At 40.1% G+C, this 26,319-nt stretch overlaps 1 protein-coding gene across 2 annotated transcripts in view; it reads left to right on the top strand.

Moving 5' to 3' along the window:
- Positions 1-26,319, top strand: part of LOC114932392 (serine/threonine-protein phosphatase 4 regulatory subunit 1) — a 113,123-nt gene that overhangs the window by 28,866 nt on the left and 57,938 nt on the right. The window contains exon 1 of one of the 2 annotated variants that reach the window (XM_029304558.2): positions 4,115-4,984. The exons of the other annotated variant lie outside the window; for it this stretch is intronic. The gene's annotated coding sequence lies outside the window, so the exon portion shown is untranslated. Of the gene's footprint in view, positions 1-4,114; positions 4,985-26,319 lie in introns of those variants that run through there. 2 annotated transcript variants of the gene reach the window in all.

The following is a 26,319-nucleotide window of genomic DNA, read 5'->3' as shown; positions in this document are numbered from 1 at the left end:
TGGATATATCAGGATTATAACTACCATTTATATTATATTATTTAGTAGCATATCAGAAATTTACAAAGAACTTAATTTGTAGCTTCAATTACGTTTTATTCAGGATCACAATTTAGCGTCTCATTCACGTAACCATTCATAAGATAAAATTGCTAACGTACGTCGAATTTTCTACCAGTCATCCAATAGCAATTTAGTCAAGAAGCTCTTTTCGTACGCGACGAGAAGTTTCTTGAATCACTGAAATACTTGGAAGCGCCATTCACCTATTTATCACTCGCAGAACGCAATCTTGTGACATTATATCACGCATATAAACCGACTCATTCTTTAGTGACGCAGTCTCGTTACTATATGTTTGTGCGTGCGAGATAAATTATTTTTTGAATTCATCGAAAGATTACGAATCGCATTCGAGCAAGGTTTTAAGAAAATTCCTGATTCACTTGTCGTAACTACGAAACCAGTTTCGTTTTATATGATACAAGATTATTCTCTTTATTCACGCTGAGCTGATCAAAGGATTTTTTGCAGATTCCACATTTTTTGCTCCTCTCCGTCCAAATGAAATCTTGAAAATGTTTCTTTAAAGTCGATGATATGACGATGTAAAAGAAATATTATCGCGATGAATTTGATCCCGTAATTGTCTTAATCGCCAATTATTTATCGTTTCGTCGATTTCACGTTTTTCGACAAGTATATGCACGCGAATCGTGTTTACGTGTAAAGTTGTAGCGAACGCGTAGCTCGAACGCCGAGAAATACGAGTGAAAGTAAGGCTATCGAACAAAGTTGAAGGAACTTTCTGTCTAATCAGTGTAGACCTATCACAGTCGCGATTATAACGACATCGTACACGTCGCGGGTCAACGCGATGCAAACGTCATGTCACGCGCGTGACAGCTCTAGACAAAAAAGCGAGCATACGCGTGTAAGGTGAGATGCAGCAGTGAACGTCTGGTTAAGGAATATAATTAAATGTTTCAAACTTTTTCTTCACTGTGAAAACTATTACTTTCGTCATACGTTTTGCCTTTCAGCGAGTCTATTCTACAGTTTTCAGCGCATACGTTATAGGATTTATATAGCTGTGCATAAAAGTGCATTATAGTTATAATGCATACGTTAAAAGATTACAGAGGTTAAAAGTTTTTGCTTCGATTAAATGTTCACTATAATTTTATTTTTGATTTAAAATTATTAATGAAAGAGAAATTTTATATAAATTTGCCGAAATCGGCAATAAACGCATGGACATTATCTCCAGCAAATAATTATTTCAATTTATGTAATTTATCTAATTATCAAATATTACTTAGTATGAATCATGTGTATCGTTTCTGAAAAAAAGAATACATATATACACTATACATACTTTACATGTTTATAGAAATAAAATTTAAATTCAATGCTACATCAATCTTAAATTAATGGATAAAAATTGTTTTGCAAATCTCATTAACTTTAGATTGTTTCATATTATATTTAAGATTATTCATAAAGATATGTAATAAATAGAAGAAATATAGAGGTACTATAAAACAAAAAATTTTATGCATGCATACATTTAAATAAAATCAAACGACATCCGCTTTTAGCGATTACTTATTCACGTTAATATTAATTATGATCCGTGAAACATTTACAGCTGCTCAGAATAATAATAATTTTTCGAACTAAATATAATTTCAATTCAAATATCTATTTTGTGAAACATTAATGAATAACACACACACACACACACACACACACGCACCGATGAATCGATATTTATTTTTGTAGTTCTGTAAAATATTTTCTTTGATTTAACATAAAATCATACGTCAGTTTTCAATAATTATTAAATTTTTACTTATAACTTCTTACTAAAATTATATTTTATTCTTTTGTGATTTTTTCCAATTCTAATGTATAATATTCTCTTCTTATGATAATAGTAACCTAATATTTTAAAATTTTTTGTGACCCTTGTGACCGAGACTCACGACATATAAGTGTGAGAAAAGTCCTCTCCATTTATAGCAAAATGATTGGATCGGCTAACAAATATTTGAATCGTCTTATTTGCATCTACATTTCGGTCTTCATTTTTCGTCGTACCTATCAGCCGCTAAAAAACGCCGTAAATTCTGGCTTGCATCTCTCTATCAAGTTCGTTAAGAAGTTAAATTATCGAGAATCGCTCTAGTCGCCACGGCGACGCGTGACGTCTGATGATGCGACGCAATGCGCGAACGGGCCACGAGTCGACGTCACGCGTCACGTTACCTATCTATCTACGTAGAAGCCACGAGCACCGAGGTCGTTCATCGAGAACAATAATAACTAGCGGCATCAACGGGGAAACGAATTTCTGTGCGGTCGTTCAGACGTCAACAATTGATCGTGTCGATGAACGTCATCGAGAAACGTCAAGATCATACGCGGATGATTCCGAAATGTCGTCCACCCTTTTGCTAGATTCGACAAAGCGATTAATCATTTTAATCCTAGCGCGAATGTAAATTTTGAGTGTGAGTAAACAATATTGGAAAAGGGTCACAAGTGTCATAAAAAATTTAACTTATAATAAATAATTAAAAAATAATAAATAATTGTACATGAAGAAAAAATTTGATTTTCTAAACAATCTAATTATTATTATAAATAAAAAACTACACAAAGAGGCCAATATTGGTGTACGAAAACTCGTCTTGTAAACCTTGTCAAGTATAAGATAAAAAAATCAATATCTTTGGTAGCCACATCGGTAATCACATCCCTGACTAACTAAAAGGTTTCCCTAAGATTGGAAAAAAAAGTTGAACGTTTTGCTCTAATCGAATCAATTCTCGTAAATGGTAACTGCCGCGTTCTTGCGATGTCGCCAACCACGTGATCACATATAGACCATCGAAACGTTCAAGGTCTTTTATCGACAATAATTCTGCGATAATTCCAAACAGGAAAATGATCAACATTTTCTTAGCCAGCAATGCGTGCAATATAATTTCAAACGAGGTAATTCAGTTTTTCAATCGTATGTTGATTACCAATAATCGTAATTGTCATCAATTTGCAATTCCATTATTACTATAAATAGCCAAGTTAGCTATTATTTATTACGCTAAATGTTAATGACAATTTCTGATCAAATGAAGAGAAGGAAGGAACTTTCTATTCAAGCCTGTTTTCGGAGCAATTGACAAGAATGATAGCTCCGAAAAGACAGTACAGAAATTCACGAAGGCGCCACGTTGAAAGTTTCAAGTATACGTCACTTCTAATATTGAAGATTCCGAAAGAAGCGCTGATGCATCTCTTTTTATTCGCGCTGCTCTATAAAGACGACGATTGTGGCGATGTTTGGCGGCGCATACTCGCATACGAATATTTTCGAAACAGGATTCCAAGCATGGGGATAATGAATTCCGCCAATGTGTTCTCTGATTGTAAATATCGCATTTTTTTATTCATGACGAGGCAAGGTGTGCATATAAAGATGCGTGGGAAGGGGAAGGAAGGGCCAACTGTTTCTCGAGACGGAACGTGTATATTCGCCGACAAAAATCTCGCAAAGCCGGACTTTCCGCGAATTCGCAAAGGGGAACTCCTCGTCGTCGTCGTGATCGCATTGTCGCCGCGCTCTCCACCTTACCCTCGGCAAGTCCATAGGACACGCACGAGCGTCGGTTACGTGTGCAACACGGCCGCTTTTATCGCGGCACGCACACATAAACACACGCACATATACATGCAACATACAGACGCACACTCATATATATATACGTCCGCGCCTCGGCTTCGGTACAGCGCCACCCCGAATACCGGATATGACGACACTCGCGCACTTGGCCCGACGCACTCTCGAGATGTCTCCCTGCCCCCTTCCCTCGCTTCTCCCTTCCCACCCCTCCGCTCCCCTTTCGCGTTCCTCGGTCGAGAACGCACGGCGTTCCCTTCTCTCTCCCTCGATCGGGGAGCTTCCATCCCACCCCTTTTCCTCCAGCGGCCCACCGTCGTCGGTCCGCTATTTACTCTCGTAGTTCCGGCGACGGCCGAGCGCGGCGCTCGACTGCGTCGCATCCCGTCGCTTTCGTCGACGCGCGCGCGGCCGCGGCGCGGCGTTCGCTTTACGCGACGCAGTCCCACGCGGCTTCTCGCGCGCGTGTCTACCGCTCTCTATGCTCGTGTGTGCCGCCGCTTCGTTTACGTTTTACATATCGTTGTTTATCGTCGTTCGCGCTCGCGCGCTTTATTCCCCGTTCCTTCTCTTTACCTGCTTCGTGCCGCGATTCCGCGAATTTCGAGGACAATGCGACGAACACGACGACGACGACGGTGTCGAGTCGTTGCCCGAGCGAGGATAGGTGATGTACGCGCGCGGCGGGAAAAGGGGGCAGAGAGAGAGAGAGAGAAAACAAGATACACACACTCGCAGCCATTTTAATCGCGCGTACGCAAAGTCGGACCACCCAGTGTGTAATGCGAGAGAGACCACGACGGTCTTACGTGTGCCAGGCGTCGTCATCGTCATCGTCATCGTCGTTGTCGTCGTTCTTCTCCAAGTCGACTCCGAATTGCGCGTCTCGCTTCTGCGCACACGAGCCCGCGTATCGCGCATTAAGCCGCGTTTTGCGTCTTTTCGCCCGATGGCTCGTTCACGCTCTTTGAAATCGCTCCAAATAAGTGAAGGTCATCTCTTGGAAAATTACGCGACGCGACGCATTTCGATCGCGGTACTCCGTATCGTTATCGTCGTCGGCCCGGAGAGAAATGCTGTGGAGAACGAAAGCTTTCCCGAGTATTCCTACGGTTTCGCGATCGCTATGTATATAATAACGACGTGTACCGATCGCGCGACGCGGAGTGCAGTAATCGGCATCATCCAAGTGACGCACGATGACAGGACTGATTCACGAAGATACGGAATCGTCATCGGGGAGACGAATGGAAGGAGGCCGAGAGATAGAGGCGGGAAAATGGAAATTACGAGATAAAGGTGAGCAGCGACAAAATGCGCCTATTTAAGCGAGAATTAATCGCCGGAAAGAAAAAAGAGAGAGGAAGAGCGAAAGAGCTTCGCTCTCGCGATCATCGAGCGTGCCGCCGTTCGGCGCGGATGAAAGAGAGCGCGAGAACGCGCGGCCGCGGACTGTGCGAAGTTTTCCGCGCCGCGACAGAGGCGACCGCGTGACACGGAATCTGCGCAGTAGGTACGCCGCGAAATCCCGCCGACGACGTCGGCGGCGGCGCCGAAGAGAGAAGCGTCGTCGTCTCTACAGAGTGCATATGTATATACAAGTGCGCGCGTGTGTCTGAAAGAGGAGCTCTTCTCGTATAACTCGAAAGAATCGCAAACTCGAGCGCGAATCCTCTTCAGCGCCGATTATTGCGACGTTGCGGAAACTTCGCTTCGTTCTTTTCAGCCGTACTGTTATATACCTATATACGCATGTGCACTTTAATAAGTACACTGAGAATGCGAGTGAAGAAAGCGTTCGCGCATTTAATCTTCTTCTAATAGTTTTATATTAAAAAAGTTATACGATATAGTAGTACGATTTACTTCTCCTTTAATAGCTTATTGCAATATTGAAATATGAAAATGATGCATTTCTTTAGAATTCTTTTATAAAATAATGTTGCGACAGAGATTAATTATTATTAACTCGTTACAATATTTGAATGAATTTTCATGGGTTTGCATATTCAATTAAAAATATATTTCTATATATTATAATACAGAATAAAGCACGATTGTGCTAAGTATGCGTCCAACTCCTATTAATTTCGCTTTAAAATTTCAATTTACACACTCCGGCATTCATGACATGAAATATGAGCTCATGAAAATCGAGCATAATTGCTCGCAGGACCGAGTGCTCTTTGTTTCCCTCACGTCACGGAGTACATTAATCCATTTTTTTTTTATTTGTAAGGTTTCTCCATCCGGCAGTATCATCCCGGAATGACTAATCCTTGTATATCTGTTCTATTGTCCAATGAAAAGACAAGAGATGATCCTTGTGTTTCTCGATATTTTAAATTCCATTGTACAAAATTCCGAAAATATTCGTAAACAATTCGCGTGCGTCACGTCTACCTTTTCGATGATATTCTCTTTTCGCGCGAGCGCATTTACGGAGCCTCTTACTACCGCGGAATGACGTGGGCGGCGCTTACATAATGTTCGATAAGGCGAATAATGATAAGCGACGTCTTCGTCGTCTTCGTCGTCGTCGTCGTCGTCGTCGTGGTCGTCGTGGTCGTCGTCGTCGTCGCCGCCGTCTTCGTTCTCTTCGTCTTCGAAGGCGCGGCGGCGGCGCCTCTCTATTTTCGAATGCGCGAGTCACACACTTATTGTCGTTCACCGTCGCCGACGCGTCCGAAAATGCCGCCGCACCGATAAAAATGTCACGAGGTAACGAGTCGGCCGAACGCGATCAGCCGTGAAAATAGGCGGCCGTCCGCCACATTCGCGCGACGTTCCCTAATAGATTTGGCCCCTTTTATCCAGACGACGCAAACATCCGAGAGATGTCGCAGAAATGTCCAACGGATGTGTTTTAAATTTTCGAGTTGTCCTTTTTTTTTTTTACTTTTTTGTATATTGTTGCGGAACTGCGTTTTTCATACATATTCTCCTTTTCCTAAAATGTAAATACATTGTCGTTTCGTCGTTTGATACTGGAATAAAAATTGGAAAAATTATCGTTAGAAGAGAAATAATATCGAGAGAGTTCTCTTTCTTCGGATATTATAGAAAAATAGCTAGCTTGAAAAGATTAGACTGATTATATCGCATTATAAAATATATTTGCGTGCAAAAATTACAGTTTTGTTATATCCATTGCATTTCTGACTTTATGAAAGGTATTCAGAATTTATTTGACTCGAATATATCATTGATATTTTGATATTCTGAGAGTAGAATTTTCATCTCTAATTTATTTAAGCTTTTACAAACGAGTTGTATGCAGCACAAAATTTTATAACATTTATTTATCTACAAAAGTATAAAGAATTAAATTGTAAATAACAGAATATTTTTCTCAACATGCATATTTTAAAACAATATAAATATAATTCTATAAGTATATTATCTCGCGTTTTGCATGCACGCTGAGTTTTCTAATGCTAAAGTGAAAAAATTATACGATACTAAACGAAGTCGTGAGGAGGTGACCAGATGGTTAGACGAAACGATGGGAATGGAACAGTTTGCATAATTCGGACTGCAAAGAGTTTAGGGAATCTGAACAAGCAATAAAGGTAGTTAAATAGCGGATAAAGAGCAGATTGTTTTAGATTGCTGGTATTCGTGGTATTTGAAAATCTCGTTCTCCCGAAACCGCGTTATCGTCGTCGTCGTCGTCATTGCTAGCTCTATGAGACTCCGGACACGAGATTCGACGGTCCGTATCGATCGTCTACGTATTCGCTAAGGTAAGACGACGACGGCGGAGTAATGGCAGACAAGCGAGAGTTCCTCTCCGAGCCGATGACCTCCATCATTCAAGGACGCGATTCCTGGAAGGTGAGGTCGCGTTTGCGAAATAACGGAGTTCTCCTTGAAGAATGGGATGTCGGGACCATCGATCCTCTATATCCCTCTATCTCTGTCTCTTCCTCTCAACCTCCCCACGCTGCGGCGTCCCAAAATCCGTGAAATACTTCGTATCATTTGAAAAAGAAGAGAAGGTCAAGATATGAGATAATCATTATATTCTCGATGTATAAAATAGACACGTTCAATTCGCACGTTTGCGTCCGTCTCGTTCGTGTTTATATTTTAAATTTGATTCCGCAGTGTGACATAAATATAAATCACATGTCAACCTTATTACACATATCTAAATTTCCGTAATTATTGACAGATTAAAAAACACTTCAAATGTCATATTTGTTTTTAATGTCAAAACTGTATGTCGATGAACTGAAATTTTCGTTTCTTTTCCTGTGTCTTCACATTTTCCCCCGTTTTTTTCTTTTGGAGCGCTTCGTCTCGGCAGGATTGAGTCAATCGATAGTGTTGTCGAGCCTCGAAAATCGGTACAGGCCTCGATAACGCTCTCGAAAGCAGACCGTGACTCATCGAGTTGCGACGCAACGCGAGAACGAATCACTCTCTCGGCGTGACGCCGAGATTCATTGCTCCGCGATGTGCGATGCAAAAGACCTTCGCGGGAGAGTGACGCGTCGCGCGAGTCCGCGACGATTGCGAAATCGAACTTGGCGAATTTTTCATTCGCCCGCGTTATCTCGAGTCGTGAATCCGGAAACTTCCCTTCTCGTCGCCCGAGACGAACGTTCCCGAGAAAGAGAGAGAGAGAGACGAATATTTGGCGGTGGGGATTCAGACTTGTGTGGCATGGCGGCGAACTGCAAAATGGCGGCGCGGTGGGAGACACGTGGGTGATCTTTTGAAGCGTCGGCATCGAACTCGAGAAGCATTAATGATTATTCGCGATTTCCGAGCCGATTAATCTCGATGCCTTTTCTGCTTTTTTACTGTTTCATTAAATAATATTACAATCTACATAATCAATGAATATTTGCTGAAGAATTAGCTGGAAAATGTTTCTTATTAACCTTGAGATAATCTTGACTTTTTCCTGCAAAAGACGCATAATTGATTTAAAAAATTATGCACAAAAAACCAAGATAAAAAAATATTTTATGCTGTAAAATTTGCAACATTTATTTAATGTTGAGAAATAAAATATATTTAAAATAATTAGAAATAATATATATTAATTTAAAAAATTGTGTTGTAATACTTTTTGTACCACTGCGATAATAATTTTTTTAACACCAAATTATTTTGGACATTTTGTAGATGTTCTATATGCATTTCTTTAATAAATTACAAAGTATTTGCCGCAAGTTTTACCGAATATATTTAAATATATAATTTTGCAGCAAGATCATTATATGTATAACATATGTATCTCGAACGATACGTATAAGAATTATAAATATTAACAATATTGAACACGCATAATATCGCAGAATTATTAATGCTTCTTTTTATATATTCACAAAAAAAATTACAAATATCGCGATAAGCAAGTCCCTTTCGGTTAACTTGTATGTGTTGTGCGACACGTGTACGCGCATGTTTTTACCACGTGCATCGACCGGTCGGAGGGTTTAAAGAAAACTAGTAGGCGACCGTTAGTGAAGTTCTATCGATTTTTGTTTCAAAGTCCCAGACGTTTCAGAAGTCTCAAAACTTTCGAATACTTTGCTCAGCTAACATTTTTAGAGAGCAGTTTTTTCTTATTTTGACAAATATTTGCACATAAAAAACATTCATTTTTTTATCAAAATGTATGTAGCAAAACTAATCGGTAGCAAAATTTTGAATAATTTAGCAAATAATTTCTCTTGAATCAATTTTCAGTTAATATTGTATTAAGGAAATATAATGTTCGATAAATTTCGGATAATAACAAACAAAAATGGTAATTAAATAATTACATTTAACGCTAAATGTTATATAGATATAATTAAATAAATGCGTATATTAACATATATGATCGTCTATCAAATTAAATGGAGATAATAGCAATGCCATTATTACGTTGATCTCTAATGGATTATATTTTAATGTTAGCTTTTTGTAACGCACACCTCTAATTATATTAAATCTGCAATGTTCGCATTAGAATCAAGTATAAGATCTTATAATATCGCGATCTTGGAATATAAGCGCGAATTTCTTCAGAGACATCGTTCTACCGGAACCGGTCGCTTCGTTCTTGGGTAACTCCGTAGTAACCCGTTGTCGGCAGGGAAGGGTAACGATATTATGTGCTTAAGGGCGAATGCGAAAGGGGTGTGTCCGAGAGCGGTGGACGTCGGAAGCTGTAATGGAACTTGATGGATGCTTTCGCGGAAAAGTCGATGCGGCTAAAGTAAATTAGCACCCGGCAGAGGGGGCTAAAATTGTAATATGCCATCGAACGGGCCGTTCTATCGTGCCTCTAACGACTCTATCGCGATTTCTTCGATCGGGTCAACGGCACGCGTTCCGCTGGCGTATCTGCATTACCTGCTTTGAGCGTAAAATACAAACGTAGAACTCGACGTAGGAATGTTTTAGAACTCTGAATATCTCTTTTCAGCTACAGTCTACGACAAATTAGTCAATGTTTTCTTGGTTTATTAAAATTTACCGACAAATTTGGATTATTAAAATTACATTCAGACAAAGTTTATTCTTTGTTGCTTTTAACATTCTGAAAAACATTGCAATTTTCCTGTGAAAATATATCAACTCGAAGTATTTTGTAATGTACAGCAAAAATCTCGGAAATTCATAAACTTTGATACCTACCTACATTAAAAATAATTTGACGGACGGAATTTTGTCACAAGTTTTAAATTTGTAATGCTGTGTATCTTTATAATATTCAGCCTTAAATTTTACATTTCTGCTACGGTAAAAACGCATTAAAATTTACTGTCGTTTATATTTTCTAAACTTAATTAGTTAAAATATTTAATTTATATGAAATTACTGTAATATACTTTGGCACTGGAACAGCTGCCACTTTTCTTATTGCTTCCATGTTCTAGTATCTACAACTCGAAATTTTTAATCTTTTAAGAATGTCTGACACATTTTGCGGTGCACAATATCGCAAGAATTTATAATATTACATTAAATGTACGGATATAAAAAATTTTTACACACAAGATCTCTACGTCAAGATGAATTGAATTCATGCTTTTTACGGAATTTGATTTGCATGAACTGTAAGTTATATCAAGAAATTAAGTTTACCGAGTTCGACAATTATTCAGTCGCATTACGAACGAGAATCTCGATGCCAATCGCTTAATTAACGTTGGCATCGCGCGAGCCAGCGATCGCCGAAGCGTGCAGCGTGTGGTCGGAGATCGCATTTGTGTGGCTCTCGTTTACTACCATAATTATCTCGGCGCAGTTGATTCGTAATGCGCATTCCGATCGTATGGATGTTGTCCTATTGTTTTCTACACGTGCGTGTAGGCACAGGACGATTGCCCCCGCATAAGCGCGAGCCTCGAAAAAGAACCCGAGATTCAGGTGTGGGTCTCGTTTCCGCTCTCGGAGCTCTGTTCGAAATGTTTTATCTTGGAGTAAAACGTGAATGGATTTTAAATTTTTTACACGTGCCCGAAGAATCAAACGATTCTGCAAGATGTGCGATGACTGTCGCCGCTCGAATGATTGTAGAATTATAATACTTTGGGCAAATTGGTCATATATGAAAATATTAAGAGTAGTATTAAATTTTCGTTGCATTGAATTTTCGATATTTAAAATGCACGGAAAATGTCTGTACTTATTTAAGATAACGAGCACACTAATTGGCACGATGACAATTGTACGTATGTTATATCTACAGCATTGAGAAATTCAGAATTATTTTGGTTTTACCTTCCGTACAGATGTCATGATTTCTTCGAACTATAGTTTTTGACGAACTTCATTTTGCGTATACAATATTCTAAATCTTTAAACACTTTTAAGAAATTCGATTGCATTATAGAATTATTTTGACGATTTTTTCACAATTTCTCTACATAATCAATATATATATTACTGTTTAATGCGCATTATTGTTAAAAAGACATCAATTTCTTTACATACAACTCTTTCTAAGAATACTTGTATATTTTTGAAAAAATAATTGTCGACATTTTCTTCATCTCTGTTTTAAGGCGCAGTATTATTTTTCTACCCTTTTTTCTCTTGACTCGCTTTCCGCAGAAACTTTTACGACATCGCGACGATATACTTTATCGGGAAAACTGTCGGAACTGTCTCTTAAGTATTTATAATTAATAATCTTCGAAATTGCTGGAGAATCATCGAGAAACTCCGACGATTGGGGCCGGGAAAAGGGAGGATTTGTTTTGGTGCGTGACTGCCGCGTAGGGCGCGCGTGGCCCGCGTTCTCGCGCTCCGGTGCCAGGCACGCAACCGTGCGTAAGTATTACTACGTGCGTGTACGTAAAACACGCGGCGGCCCACCTGCATCTATACTCTGTGTACGAAAGATAGAGTACCGATAGCCCCGTCGTCCACGTCCTAGGCGGTCGTGATTTAGGGGTCGCTATGGCGCCGCGATTCAGAAACAAGGGTTCGTCGACCCCCAACTCGCCCCCTTTTCTCTCCCCCCGTTCCCCTCCTTCTTCCATCTTTTCCCCTAAATGCACAGAAATCGTCCGAATATTTTTTGTTGTTTGGAATTTTTATGGAATTTTGCGTTAATGCGGAAACTGGAAATATATACAGAGAAAAAAAGGTTCTAAATATAATTCGGTCATTTGAAATCAAATGTATCACGTTCAAACATCAAATTATTCGCGTTGATGCAACGGTTTTGCGGATACAATTACACGCTAAAGCAGCGTTAATAAGCATAATCGTTGAATAATACGTTTGTTGCATCAATCGTATAATTATTCAAACGATTTGATACTTGTTTAAATGTCTTTTGTTCTTTGAATCATCAATTTTGTTTAGTTTGAACAATTGCAATTTAGTCGTTTTTCAAACATTTAATCGATTTATTGTTTCTTATTGGCTGGTAAAAAAAGAACAAAAAAATTTAGAGTAATTGAGAACATTGGAGCAATAGGAAAAGATATAAAAGGATATCATTAATCTCAGATATTTTTATCGCTCACTTGTTATTTTAGGAATGATACAGCACGAAGTTATACCGCTTTTCATCATTTTCTAAATATTTTTCAGCGTTTATCTGTTATTTATATGAGTAATACGTCGTTCTTTTGAACAATCTGTCACTTTTAATCTTATTTCTTCTATATACCATGTCTGAAAAGAGAACTTTTGATTGGGACGATAATCGAATTTGCACGTATGTAGATGAAATTAATTTTCACACGGTTTTCACTTGTGCGCCTTAAAACTTGCTTTCATCAATGTTACTCAATTTTAATCCTAATTTAGCTGATTGCTTCTTCGTAGAATTATTACATTTTTTTTACAGAGTTATAAATTTAAAAAAAAACCCAGAAAAGAAGATACAAGAGATTGATTAAGCCAAGTGAGACTTATAAAGTTCAGCGGCGCGATGATAGGAATCGTGATAGAATTTTATTGTCAAACTTTTCGATCAGTTTCGCGCAATAGTCAGCCTTGGGCGAAGGGAATGTTTCGATTTCGCGTGAAAATTTATTTGCGCCTGCACGTAATATCGTTATTATCAGGCCATTCGGTGTTATCGAGTGCATGATAGACGACGACGGCGCCTACAAACTCGGCTGAGAAACTGTACGATTCTACGAAGTCTGGCCAAAAATAGGCAACCGAGATCATGAGGGCTCGCTTCCTGCTCACTTTCTGCTTACCACTGTCGACCGACTGCCGTGTCGTTCATCAATTCTCTCTCTTTCTCGATGTTTTTGCTACTAATGATACTGCCGACAAGACAAGAAATACCGATGCGATTATCATATCGGTGTCACAAAGTTGTCCAAGAAATACCGGACAGACCGTACACGGACAATTGAATATACTTCCGCAATAGCGCGATCGTTTTGTTCAGCCGACAAGTTTGCATTTATAAATTTATGTTTATTAATAACATCAGTTTTGAGAAAAGCGCCGCATAAAACTGAAAAAAGAGCGCACATTGCATTTTCAAAGAAGATATACGCGCCGCTTGTTCTGAAAAGCACCACGAGTTTATTTTTGAAACTTACGGTAACTCGTGATAAAAAATGTTGAAGTATATCGAATGCAAAGTGTCAATTTTAAGAAATTCTGTCGTTATTAACTTTTGTCTTTATTAACATCTCTTTTCTTAGACAAACTCGATTTGCATACAATACCGTCCACGTTTTATAGCGGTATCGTGTTTTTAGAACCGTGACGGTAAAATTTAGATTGTCAGAATACAATCGGCGATTAAACGACGCCAGTAATAATCACAAAGTTATAAACCATCTCTGCGAACATATGCATGCGAAATATTCGTTTTGAAGACCTTTGTCGATGATCTTATCGTGTGCTCTTTTTTCGTCGTGTCGCTTTCAAATTTGACGCATCTTATATTAGCGCAGCGTATTAATGGCGGCTCTGCGCGGCATTCTATACTATATAGTCTCTTTACTCCTTTCTCTCGCATCATCGTCGAAATCTAAATCAAACTATAGCAAATTATAAAATTACATGCAATTAATAAAATTTAATGTTTTTAAATTGATTGAAAAAATGGCAAAATAATAAGAATTTAATAAATAATAAGATTATGTAAATAATCTTAAATATAACGATATAAAATAATATTAATATTATATATATATATATATATAATATAAAATTTATTAAAATAAAATTGTAAAATTAATGTAAGAACAGGCCAACTCAAGAACATAAATTATTAGGATGTTAGTGAATATTATAAATTTTTATTACTTCCCAATTATACCATATTAAAACAATTAAAACATATTAATACAATTAAATCAAACGTTTCGACTGTACGCATTCTTCATCAGTGGTGTTATATAGTATTAGTCAATTATAAAATTTTAAAAAACATTTCGACGATGCGAACGATTTGCATCATCCAAGTTATTTTATATGTTTATAATTAATAGTATGAATTGCAATCGTTCGCATCGTCGAAATGTTTTTTTAAAATTTTATAATTGACTAATACTATATGACATCACTGATGAAGACTGCGTACAGTCGAAACGTTTGATTTAATTGTATTAATATGTTTTAATATGTTATAATTGGGAAGTAATAAAAATTTATATAATTCACTAACATCCTAATAATTTATGCTCTTCAGTGTGCCTGTTCTTACATTAATTTTACAATTTTATTTTAATATACAAGAGCGTTATAATTTTTTACCAATTTATTATTATAAAATTTATTGTTATACTTTGAAACAAATTCGTCATCAATTTTGTTAAAAAATAGAGGGGGAGGAGAAAAGAGAGACGGAGAGAGAGAGAAGTTCGAGTAAAGCAGCGAACAAGGAGGTAAAGTTATCGGCGCGTTACTCGCACACTTTGAAATGGAAACAAACTTTAACGTGGAAGCAACAAGTAATTACTTTAAAGAAATTGAATTATCCAAACGCACGGCACAATGCGTGGGCCGCCGTCCCTTTAAAGCGCACTCGCACCTTCTCCTGTAATCGAATTCTCAGCAGTCTCCGGCGCCTAATCAAGAAACACGTGTCCGCCGAGACGCGAACTCGCGGGGTGGAAACTCCTTTTGTTTCTCGCGCATTATTCGGTTCTTGGGATGACTTACTTAGCAGCACGTTTCGCGATATCATTCGTCAAAGGTATAACTAATACGAAACATTTTTCGACATTTTTCAAGTGAAAAAGAACATCCAATTAATAAAAATGCGCGTATACATGTATGTTTTTATATTATACCCTTAATTTTATTAAATTTTATTATTTTTAAATGTTCTATATTTTGAAAATATTAAGGAGGAAACTATAGAGGCAGAAAAGATTAATTTAGGACTACAGTCTTGGAATATATATATATTCTTCGCTCCCTTTAAATTTTTCCGTCAAAGTCTTACAATGTTTGGCTCGCGCGTGTTCCGTCATAGCTGGTGATACGTTTTCCAGAAGTCCTTTCACACACCGTGTTCGGCCGCCACCTTTTCTGCTCGATGCGTAAAGGGGACCTAACCCTCCGCTATCCACCCTTTGAACTCATAAGGGTGCACTCGACGCTCAGAAAGATGCTCCCGTGCGTTCAATGAGGCCAATACCGCGAGAGTGCGGCTCTTAACGAGGTTACAGGATACGACTCTCCACGGGTTCCCTTCGTTCCGGTACGGCATGGGCCCCGACGATCGGCTTCTCCGTGGGAGGGGGTGGGACAGGGGTTAGGGACCGGTGGAGGAGTTCGAGAGAGGTGGTTGATTTGGGCGCGAAATTGCCCGACAAAATCAAATTTCATTTCGCCGGAGGCGTGTCTGGACAATCGAGCAGCCAAGTGGCCAGCGGCCAATCTGACTATCTCGTCAACCAATTTTGCCGGTGATTACTTTACTCGCTGCTCTCTCATCCGCCCCCGGGGGCGCACGCGGCGTCGTCGTCGTCGTCGTCGTCGTTGGCAAATGATTTTTTTTTCCTCACGTTCTTAACTTAGGTTCGCGCGCGGCCGGATTCGAAGAATCCGTCTTTTCACGCGTTTTCGTCGAACGATCAACCCTCTTTGATACTTGCGTCCGCTGTTGCAAATGCAAGCTCTTAAATATCTGAAAAGCACGGTTTTATATACAGGTCAGGATACTTCTATATCGATTACGTATGCTGTTAAGCGTATAACAAAATGTACTGTAACTAATATGGCTGCCAACTCGGGCCGATTTATTCAATGTGCGCCAGCGCAATTTATTTTGACAGTTTTGTGTTAGATCTTGTGCACAATTGAAAAAATGTTAAAAATAAACACACGGTTAAAAAATCGTCGGAATAAATATTAAATATTAAGAATAGTTTTTATTAAATTATTATTTAAAAAATGTAAAATATATTATAATAAATTTATTATCATATGACAGGCCTGAGTTGGCCGCCATATTGGTTGCATTTTTATACACTTCATTTTGAGTGTCCTGACCGGTATATAAGACCGTGCTGGAAAACGTTATTCTATATATATATGTGCATATGTATATGTATATAACTTTGTTATAAACATTATTGGAAAAAATGCTCCAATTTTTCTCCTACATCGCATTGTAGTGAAATATCAAAGTTTATGATCCAGATTGTTTGTGACGATGGCGAGAAAGCTTTTGATGCACAGTTATTATTATTCATGCGAACAATCTACAATTACAAGTGCCTGCACGATTAAGTAAACAGAACGAAAGGCATATATATATATATACGTATACGGTTCGAAATTTCGGTTAAAAATTTATCAGCGAAATGTTTCTCTGCCATAAAAAAAGCATTACGTTTAGATTAGATTTAAGCTCAAATCAACAGCTTTCTTTGCTACAGAGAGGTAGGTTTTGTCGATTATAATAAATTAATTTTTCGCTGAGCTTAACGAATTAAAAGCTGCGCTGGATGAAAATTTAATGAGTAAAGGAAAAATATAAACGCAATTGGGGGGTTATAGATAGGAAAAAAAATTGTTTGGTATATTTTTATAAATTATTGATGCGCGCGCTATTTATTAATTATTTACATATTATTTCCAATCGACGAGATACATGTATATATATAGATTCGCGTAATTTCCCTCGGACTTTGTCCGGTTTCCATAAATTTCAATCAGCCAGGCTCGGTATTAAAAATACGCCAAATATTTCTTTAAAAGCCTTTCAATGACGTATATGCGAATGCCGATCGGCGTAGCTTCCCACGCGATGGACCACGAAAGCTCCGGTTTAATCGGTGGAAAAATCTCGGGATCTGCGAGGAAGCGGCGGCGTTAGGACGCCGCAGAAGTGGTAGTGGTAGAAAAATACGCACATACACGCGTTGCGTGCGCGTTCGTTCGTGCTCGCACACAAGAGAATCATCACTCTCTTGTTGCGTGGCGTGTAGTAGGAGAAACGGGGAGAGAAAAAGGCCCGAAGAGATCGGGTCCGGGTTTATAAGGGTTCCTGGAAGGGCGGCGACCTCCCTCGGTCTCCTTTCATCCGGACCGCGGCCTTCTCCGCCCTTCATCTCGCTCTCTTTCTATCTCTTCCTCTCCCCCGATTTCTCGAGTTCCCTTATATATTTTCTTTCTCTCTTTCCGCTTAATTCTCTAGGATCCTTCTCTTCTTCGCTTTTCGTTCTCTCCCTTCCTTCTCATCGCCATCCCTCGTTTCGCTTCCTTTCCACCGAGAGAAAAGAGGTCCTACGAGCTTTAGGAAGGAAAATACAATTTCAAAAAATTTCGAACAGAGTCTGACGGGGATTGTTTTTCTTCTGTCTCAACGATTTTGGAGCATTGAGATCGTTCGTCGTAAATAATAATAAAATGAGACGTAAAAGACATGTGTATAAAAAAACATTTCTCTAGAAAACTTGTATGGAAAACATCACATAAATACTTTGATATTTTATATCTATTGTTCTTTATTCTTTACTATTATCATATTATTTATAAATATTTGTTCTTTTTGTTCTAGGTAAGTCCCGACACATGTATATGCGTGATTTATCTCCGCGATTGTACGCTCCACATACGCGGTGAGTTCTGCAATCGTTTATTTTATTTACACGCGCGAGTTTTAAACCCCTTGTGTCTAACAGCATGATATTTTTGACTTGTTTTCCCGATTGCAAAACGCATCGACGCGTCGAACGTCAGACCCGGGTCTACATTTATCCGCATCGTATATATCGTACGCGCAACGTACGAAGAGATTAAGATATATAATTTATACATATATAGCTATACATCCCCAATTAATTGAATAGAAATACATTATACCCGACACACACATATACATCCACATCTATTATTATTTTTTGTTATCGCGACTTCGACACGAGGTGTTGCAAATTGGATTACTCGTCGACGGGTTAAACGGTTGTAACTCGATTCGAGTCGCGCGAATGCTATTTGTCCGGCGGCCATCGCTATCGTATGCGAACAACAAGGAGGGCTTCTACGTTCGTTCATTGACGTCTTCCGACGTGTCATGTCCGCGCGAGAAGACGTGGCACAACGGTGTTGCGCACCGCAGGCGATACTATAAAGTGCGAGAAAGAGAGAGAGCGGTCGAGAAAGGATTATTCTCTCGTCGAATTGCGCGGTGCGCGTCGAATAAGGAAGCGGCTCCGTCGTACGCAGATCTCGTTCTCGGCGGTGAAGCTTACGACGCAGTTGCGCGTACCTACCGCGGGAGCAACTGCGTCGTTCGAATAAGTATAAGAGGAAGCGAGCGAGAGACGGCTGCGCGGGAGGAGAACGCTGCTCTGCGAAGGGAGCGAGACGGGAAACGTCGTCGTCTGTGAAAGTTACGGCCCGATCACGTGGTCTTATGTTCGGTCTCGTATCTTCCTTCCTTCTCTCTCGTTCTCTTTCGGTGTGTGCACGATCGTGCATATATGTATGCGTGCGTATCTGCTCCGCGCGCGTCATTGGTGGCGAAGGAGGCGAAAGAGAAAAAGAAAGAAAGAGAGAGTGAGTGAGTCAAGTTGGGCGTGAAGGAGAGAGAGAGAAAGAGGGTGGTATGCGGGAAACGTTTTCCTCGGTTCCCACGGCGCGCGACGCCTCTCTCTTCTCTTCTCGCGCCGACGCACACTCGTGCGTGCGCGCATGCGTATGTGTGTGTGTGTATATATATGCGTTGTGTACGCACTCTGTGTGTCCCTCCACCGAAAGCTCAAGTGTCACGGAGGGGAGCCACCGTCGCCGATGGACCGCCCGAGACGCTGCGCGCCGTGAATCTCTCAAGAAGATAGAAACGGCGCGACCTCTGTGACTGTGTCTTCCTCGTATACACGTATACGAGTGCCGGAGAGAGAAGCGAGATTTGCGGGAGACAAGGAGAGGAGATTCTTCCTCCTCCTCCTACGGCAAAGCGCGTTCACCGACGACATATCGGAATCTCACGCCGTGGTCGTGACTTTGAGTGCTTTGCGCGAGGAATGTCCCGTCGAAATATTTTCCTTTATTTTCCTTCTTTTCCCCGTTCAAACACCGCGGGTGTGTATATATTTCGAGGGAAGTGCGACCATTTTTTTTTTTATTCCCTTCTACAATCGCGTAAACCGTAAACAGAAAGCAATCGCTAAGAGATCGGTGTATTCATTTTAGATTTATGAAATACAATATTTGACAGAGCGAAAGAATTTATAGCTATTTCTCTTACTATAAAATATCTTCTTACTTCATAATTTGAGAATTAATTAATTAAAATAATTTTATATAAATATATGGCGCGCCACTCCCATTTACAATTAACGCACACGAAGCGAACGCGTGCGGTCGTCAACGTATACGCGTAATCGCGACCCTGCCTCGCTGTCAACGCGATCATGGGATCGAGCGACCGCATAGTCCAGTCAGGTCGTCGCCGATAGGTACAGAGGCAGGTCAGGAAAATCTGGAAAACCGGGCAGAGAATTTTGTAATCTGGAATTGTGAGGAAATTTTACTATTTATCAGCGCGCTAATTTTCTGTGTTAAAAATCGAGTCATCTACAGCGTGTTCGTTCTACATCTACATTTTCATCGTCGTGTTATTTTATTTCGATATGTTCGATAGCGACAAATAATGCAGATTGTATAATTGATTTAAATTTTTGTTTGAACCTTTTCATCGTTGACAAAAATATCTCAAGGGTTTCATGATATTTAACATTTAATTGGTTAAGAAATAATGCTAAAAAGTCGGGGGAAAAAATAAATGTCGTGTTGGAAAATCTGAAAAAGTGAGGTAATTTTTTTCATCGAGCTGCTGCGGACACCTGCTGAGAGAGAGAGAGGCGGCCACGTGGTTCGAATACCGGCGCTCTGCAGTCTCTCGCCGAGACTGGTTCGCGGCGCCGGTATTCGGGATTCGTACTCCTCCTTCGACGCATACAGTATCCGCGATGGGTCCTGCGCCAGACATTTCCCTTCTCTCTCTAGCCCGCTCTAGTCCCTCTGGCTCGTTCGCTCCCTTCCGAAATCACCGTCGTCGTCGTCGCATTGACGGCATTCTCTCACGTACCGGTCGCTCGCGTTCTGGGTAACGAGTGAGAAAGAGGGAGTAAATAGTTTCAGTTTACGAGTTTATGAAAATAGCATTTTCGCGAGGCATGCTGATCGATCGATATATGTAAATAAAGATTACCAGTTCCGATAAACAGTCCGCAAAAAATGATGAGATTTCTAGCATCCTTGTATGAAAATCAACATCCTTGCGTTGGATGTTGATTTTGCGATCTCTCTCATCGAACTATAACAATACATGCATATATACGAGTGTCTCTCGGAGGTTGATTATAATTATATACACAAAAGTATCCAACTATTTCTGGTTTTTCTTCAAACAACGATTCAGAAATTGACGAACATCACGAGCGAGCAATCGACGACTGCTTACGCAGAAATTCGAACAGTGTGACGCGTGTTTTGACCTCGCGGTGTCTCCAAGACTTCCAAAAGGAAGCAGGGACGTGGTGGAATTTCGAGGAACAGAGCGGCGCGAGAAGGCGAAAAGGAGAGAGAAAGAGAAGAGAGCTGGCATGGCGCGAGAAAAAAGAGAGAAGGAAGGATTGGAAGGAGAGAAACGCGCGCGATGGGCGGCGTGGATCGACGGTATGTGGTGATGATGGTGAGGTGGCTGTCGTTTGTTTCCTGGTGTTCTTGCTGCATAGTCGGATGCTCTCTCTCTCTCTCTCTCTCGAGTGTATATACCTATACCTACCTACCTACCTACCTACCAACCTACCTACCTACATCCTACCTACTCGCTCCCTCGTAACGAAAGGGCAGCACACCTTGGCTGGCCATTGGCTCTTCCCTCCGTCCTCGTTCTTCCCTTTCACAGGAGAAGGCTCCTCTCTTGCTCTCCTTATTCTCTCGCGTTCCTTCTTTCTTTCTTTTTTTTTTATTCCTCCCCCTCTCTTTCTCCTTCTCTTTCTGTCTCGGCGGGATTCTCCGGTGTTCCACATAAATACACAAATACCCTGGCGTAGGCCGGGATCGACGCGCGTATATACCGAGACTACGGCCGCATTCCACGACACCCGGCCCCTTCCTTCTCGCTTCTCCTCTGCACCTTCCTCGTCTTTCGTACTCTCTACTCTTCGTCCACCCTGTATTCTCCTGTATCACCACCGACGATGCCGGGCGAGGTCCATCTTCGGGACTCTTTACCTCTCTCCTTGTCTTTCACACGCCCTCGATCTCCATTTCCCTTTCTATCGAACCCTCTCGTGAGCGGCGCCATCGGATGCTTTCGTAGATCCCTCTTTTAGCCCGCTAAAGGCTCTCTCTTTCTCGTTCTCTCTGGTGAACCTCCCCCTCGGGAGGTCGGCGTCTCAACTTCCTCTTCGTTCGATATTTTGCTTTATCTTCCTTCGCGATTACTTCGTTCTCTTCATCATCGTTCTGCTCTAGATTTGCTTTCTCACTTCGATGGTTAAGAATATATTTTATTTACCTCGTTCTCTTTCTCTCATTGCTCCTAAATATCCTAGATTATTTATTCAATTCACGTTCGTTTAAAATTATTTGTCGCCATTATTTTTTTATTATTACAAATTTAATTGTTTCTTTCTTGCTGTAGATCGAGAAAAAAATGTGACAAGATTTTGTAACTCTAATAATAATTTATCATCATAGTTTTATCTAAAGAATGTTTTATCAAATTTCGATAACATTGAAGAAAATTCTTTTCTCCGTATTTGTCATCAAAATTGTCAAAGTTCCTTTTTCTATATCGCGATAAGTAAACGAACGGAAACCGTAGGGAAACTATTATCTCCGTTCCCTCTTCACATAATCGCTCCATAATCGTATGAAGGACCGGGGAAGTCCTCCCTCTTTATCAGACTCTCTCTTTTATCTTCGTTCTCACGCCCCGGATTTCCGAAAATGGAAATATTACGTTTCGTCCGAGCGTTGCAGATGATATACGTACACGATTAACGCGCGCATATTTTTGTGTACAAAAGTATGCAGTTATTCCCAACATCCCGAGTCTCTCTTCGAAGAAGGAGAAGGATCGGATAAGTGGGAGAGGGAGTGGTGGGAAGAGATATATAGCACCGAGAGAGCAACGAATGAGGTCCTTCCGAGAATCGGGCCACCGACACAGAGTGTCTGAATCATGCGAAGGGTGAGAACTACCCCGCGAAGGGTTTCTCTGACGCGCGATGACCATTTCTATTTTTCCCTCGATTCTTTTTTCTCTCTCTTCACGCGGATAACCGCTCGTCGGAATCGCATTCCAATGTGTTAATTTTTGGACACCTACTTTTTTATCTCCTTTTTTGAAGTCTCAAAGTATCCGATACCGCGATATCTTTGCTATTTATCCCCCACGAAAATGGCACAATTTTATTTACGACCGGTTCGCGGTGAGGATCTATCGCGTTCGGTGAGAAATAAAGAAAGCGCAAATTTTTCGCAAAAGCAATAAAAAATAGAATTTTATATTTTTAAATGTTAATTTTGTTATCCGAATTTTTGAATTATCTAATAGCGATCTCGATCGCTATATTCGGTGACACTTGATCAAGTAGATGCTCGATGTCGAAATAACGAAACCTCCGCCGCATCCATCCCTCTGCATAGCGCGACGAAGAATATAAGGCGGTGAACCGCTTGGCGCCACAACACACGCATACACACACAAACACACACACACACACACACATGCACACCTACATTCTTACCTTCCTCTCCCTCATTCTTCGGGCCCTTCCTCGCGGCACTTGGGTACCTACGACTCACGTGACCGTCTGCATTCTGTGTTTTCTGTGAATGACTGGGCTCGCGGACCAATCCGGAGGAGAGACGGAGAGAGAAAGAGTGAGATAACAGGGCGAGAGGGAGGGGGTTGGTGAGGGGAGGGGGAGCGATGGGGCGAACGCAGCATCGTTTCGAACGTTTGGAGCCGAGCGCGTTCCTTGGCCTCTCTCGGGACCAAAATCGGGATTGGAATTCCTGAGGATAGCTCTGCGCAGTTTCGATTCCTTGACAGATACCTCGTCTTCCTTTTTTTTTTTCGCCGCGCTTCTTCCCCCGATCGCTAGGTCCCCTCTCGACGCAGATCAAATCTTTGCAATCATAGGCCACTGCAACATTTTTTCGATTTTTATCATCGTATCGAATCTATTCCGACACGTGGATCTGTATGAAAAAAAAAAAACTGCCTCGGTATTGTTTTTGTCATTAATTTTTTTATTATATTATTTTTTATCGATCTGTAATTGTTTATTTTTCTGTAATTATTTTTGTATTTTTATTTATTTTTAGATATTTTTGATTTCTGTATTTATTCTTATAATCAGTATAACTAGATATAAACATGAAAACAATGTTTAATACATGCTTTTTGATTATTCGGGTTAAGTTATAAATTCGCATAATATACGTAAAAGTCATGTCTAGTTTTTTCTTCCCTATGAAAAAAAAAAGGCTTTTTTAAAAAAATCTGTCGGATTAGATTCTCTATACCGTAAATAAAAAAAAAAAAAAACAATCGTGTGCGCGAATCAACTAAAAAATACGATACAAATTGAAACGCGTACGAAAGATAATACATGTTATTCACAATCTGATATTTCTAATGATAAGATATTTCTATCGTAAACGTAATGTCGATATTCCGGGTACTGTTTTGACAGCGTGCTTTCACAGAATGTTATGCGATAACGGCAACATCAAAAGCAATACCATTCGCTTTTGTCAACATTAAGACACAAAACGGATGGATATTCAGTTTTAATCAAAAGATTGTAACATTTTTTTATATAAAACTTCTTGATGATTTCTCGTGATGCTGAAGAATACCGTGAAATTGATTTGTTTTAATTCGTGGGAAAATCTCTATGAATAGTCGGTTTTTTTTTCTTTTTTTTTTAATAGAATAATGAAAACTGAGGGTGATCCAACCTTTTTTCGGATAATCTTGAATATTGTGATACTGCGAGCGCATCGCGCCTACGCGAAGAGCAGGGTGCCGCGTGGGAAACTTGGATGGCGCTTAGTTTCTTTCTTACCCTCGATCGACCCGGTAGACGATTCCAGGTTTCTCACGTCGTATTTGTGGATCGTAACGAGCGACAACGAAATGGCGCCAATTCTTCCCTCGTACAAAGACGATATCATGATTCTTCACATCTTTTGTATCCATTATACTCTTTTTTTATCTTCCTCTTGCTCTCTCCTCTCTCTCTTTTCCAATAATATATTTTATATCTCGCATACAAATTCATCCTTTTCATATATTTTCTCGTTTTTTAATATTTTATATTTTTCGCACAAATATATCCTTAATCATTTTTAAATAAATAAATCCCTTCTTTCTGAAGCCGCAAAAATTGGCCGATGCTATTGGTTAATTTTGATATAATTTTATTCGTAAAGATACTTTATGTTACGTCCCAAAAATTTCGATGGCGCTTCGTATAAGAGTGGCGAGAGGAAGAATCTAAAACTTGACGTAGTAGTAGCAGTAGTAGTAGTAACAGTAGTAGTAGTAGTAGTAGTAGTAGTAGTAGTAGTAGTAGTAGCAGCAGTAGTAGTAGTAGTAGCAGTAGTAGTAGTAGTAGTAGTAGTAGTAGTAGTAGTAGTAGTGGTAGTAGTGGTAGTAGTGGTAGTAGTAGTAGTAGTAGTAGTAGTAGTAGTGGGAGGAGGAGAAAGAGATGGAGGAAAGGGCAGTCTTGAGAAAGGCTCATCGATTCCGAGAACCGTGGGGTAGGTCCTTTCAGAAAAAAAATGCATCCACTGCACTGGAGTCTTAAGCGCGCGCTGGAGCCTGGGAAAAGGAAAAAGCGCGTTTTTCCAGCTCGTGAGGAAAAGAGACGCGTCGAGAAAAGCAAGGGAAAGGCGACATCCGAAAGTGAAAGAAGGGGAGGGAAAGGTCACAGAGAAAGCTGTCGAAATGAAATAGCGTTTGACAATTTATGTTGAAGTCCGCGTTTCTCGGAAATCTCATTGTCGATCCTCATATATATGCGGACGATTCGTCCCGTTTCATTCGCCGCCAGTTTTTAACTATCCCGCGATGGCGATCTGCCTATAGGCGTAAGAATATCGGTGCGTGAGAAAGACGGCTTTTTGAATGAAGATTTCAATGAAAAAGATTCCAGTCGCAAGTTTGTCCGATTTTTTTAATCCACGTGTGAAACTTCCTTCGAGAGAGGATATACGTTCACTTTTCAACCAGGAAATATAAATTTTCTAGATTATAAAATGATTTAATAAATTCTTATAATTTGTATTTAATATTAAAATTAAATTTTGCCGCAATTTTTATACACGAAAAATTTGACACGCGTGTTCCAATAAAGTTTCTCGAATAAAATTTATATATACCATAAGTCCATCGACTACTTCTCGTTTGAAGGAAAGACAACCTTTCCTTGTTCGAAATACTCGGATTTCGTTAAACACGCCGCGCACAAACGCGAGCCTCGAAAACAGTTACGGTATCTTGTTAGCGCCATACGCGAGCGGCCGTCATAAAAAAGTGAGAAACTTGAGAGCTTGGTCGTTTCCGATCGAGAGGGCTCCGACACACTCGATTCTCGGAAGGTCCGGCACGAAATTTCGAAGGTGCCGCTCTGCGACCTCGGGCAAAATGGAGATTTCGTATGTCTTGACCTTCGTCAAGGGAGGAGCCCGAGTGCCGAGGCAAGGAA

Source organism: Nylanderia fulva, unplaced genomic scaffold (assembly GCF_048542155.1).
Source record: "Nylanderia fulva isolate GAGA-0341 unplaced genomic scaffold, ASM4854215v1 Scaffold13, whole genome shotgun sequence".
NCBI classification, from domain to species: domain Eukaryota; kingdom Metazoa; phylum Arthropoda; class Insecta; order Hymenoptera; family Formicidae; genus Nylanderia; species Nylanderia fulva.
The sequence above is the reverse complement of the archived record's forward strand: the minus strand, read 5'-3'. Positions and strand labels throughout refer to the sequence as shown.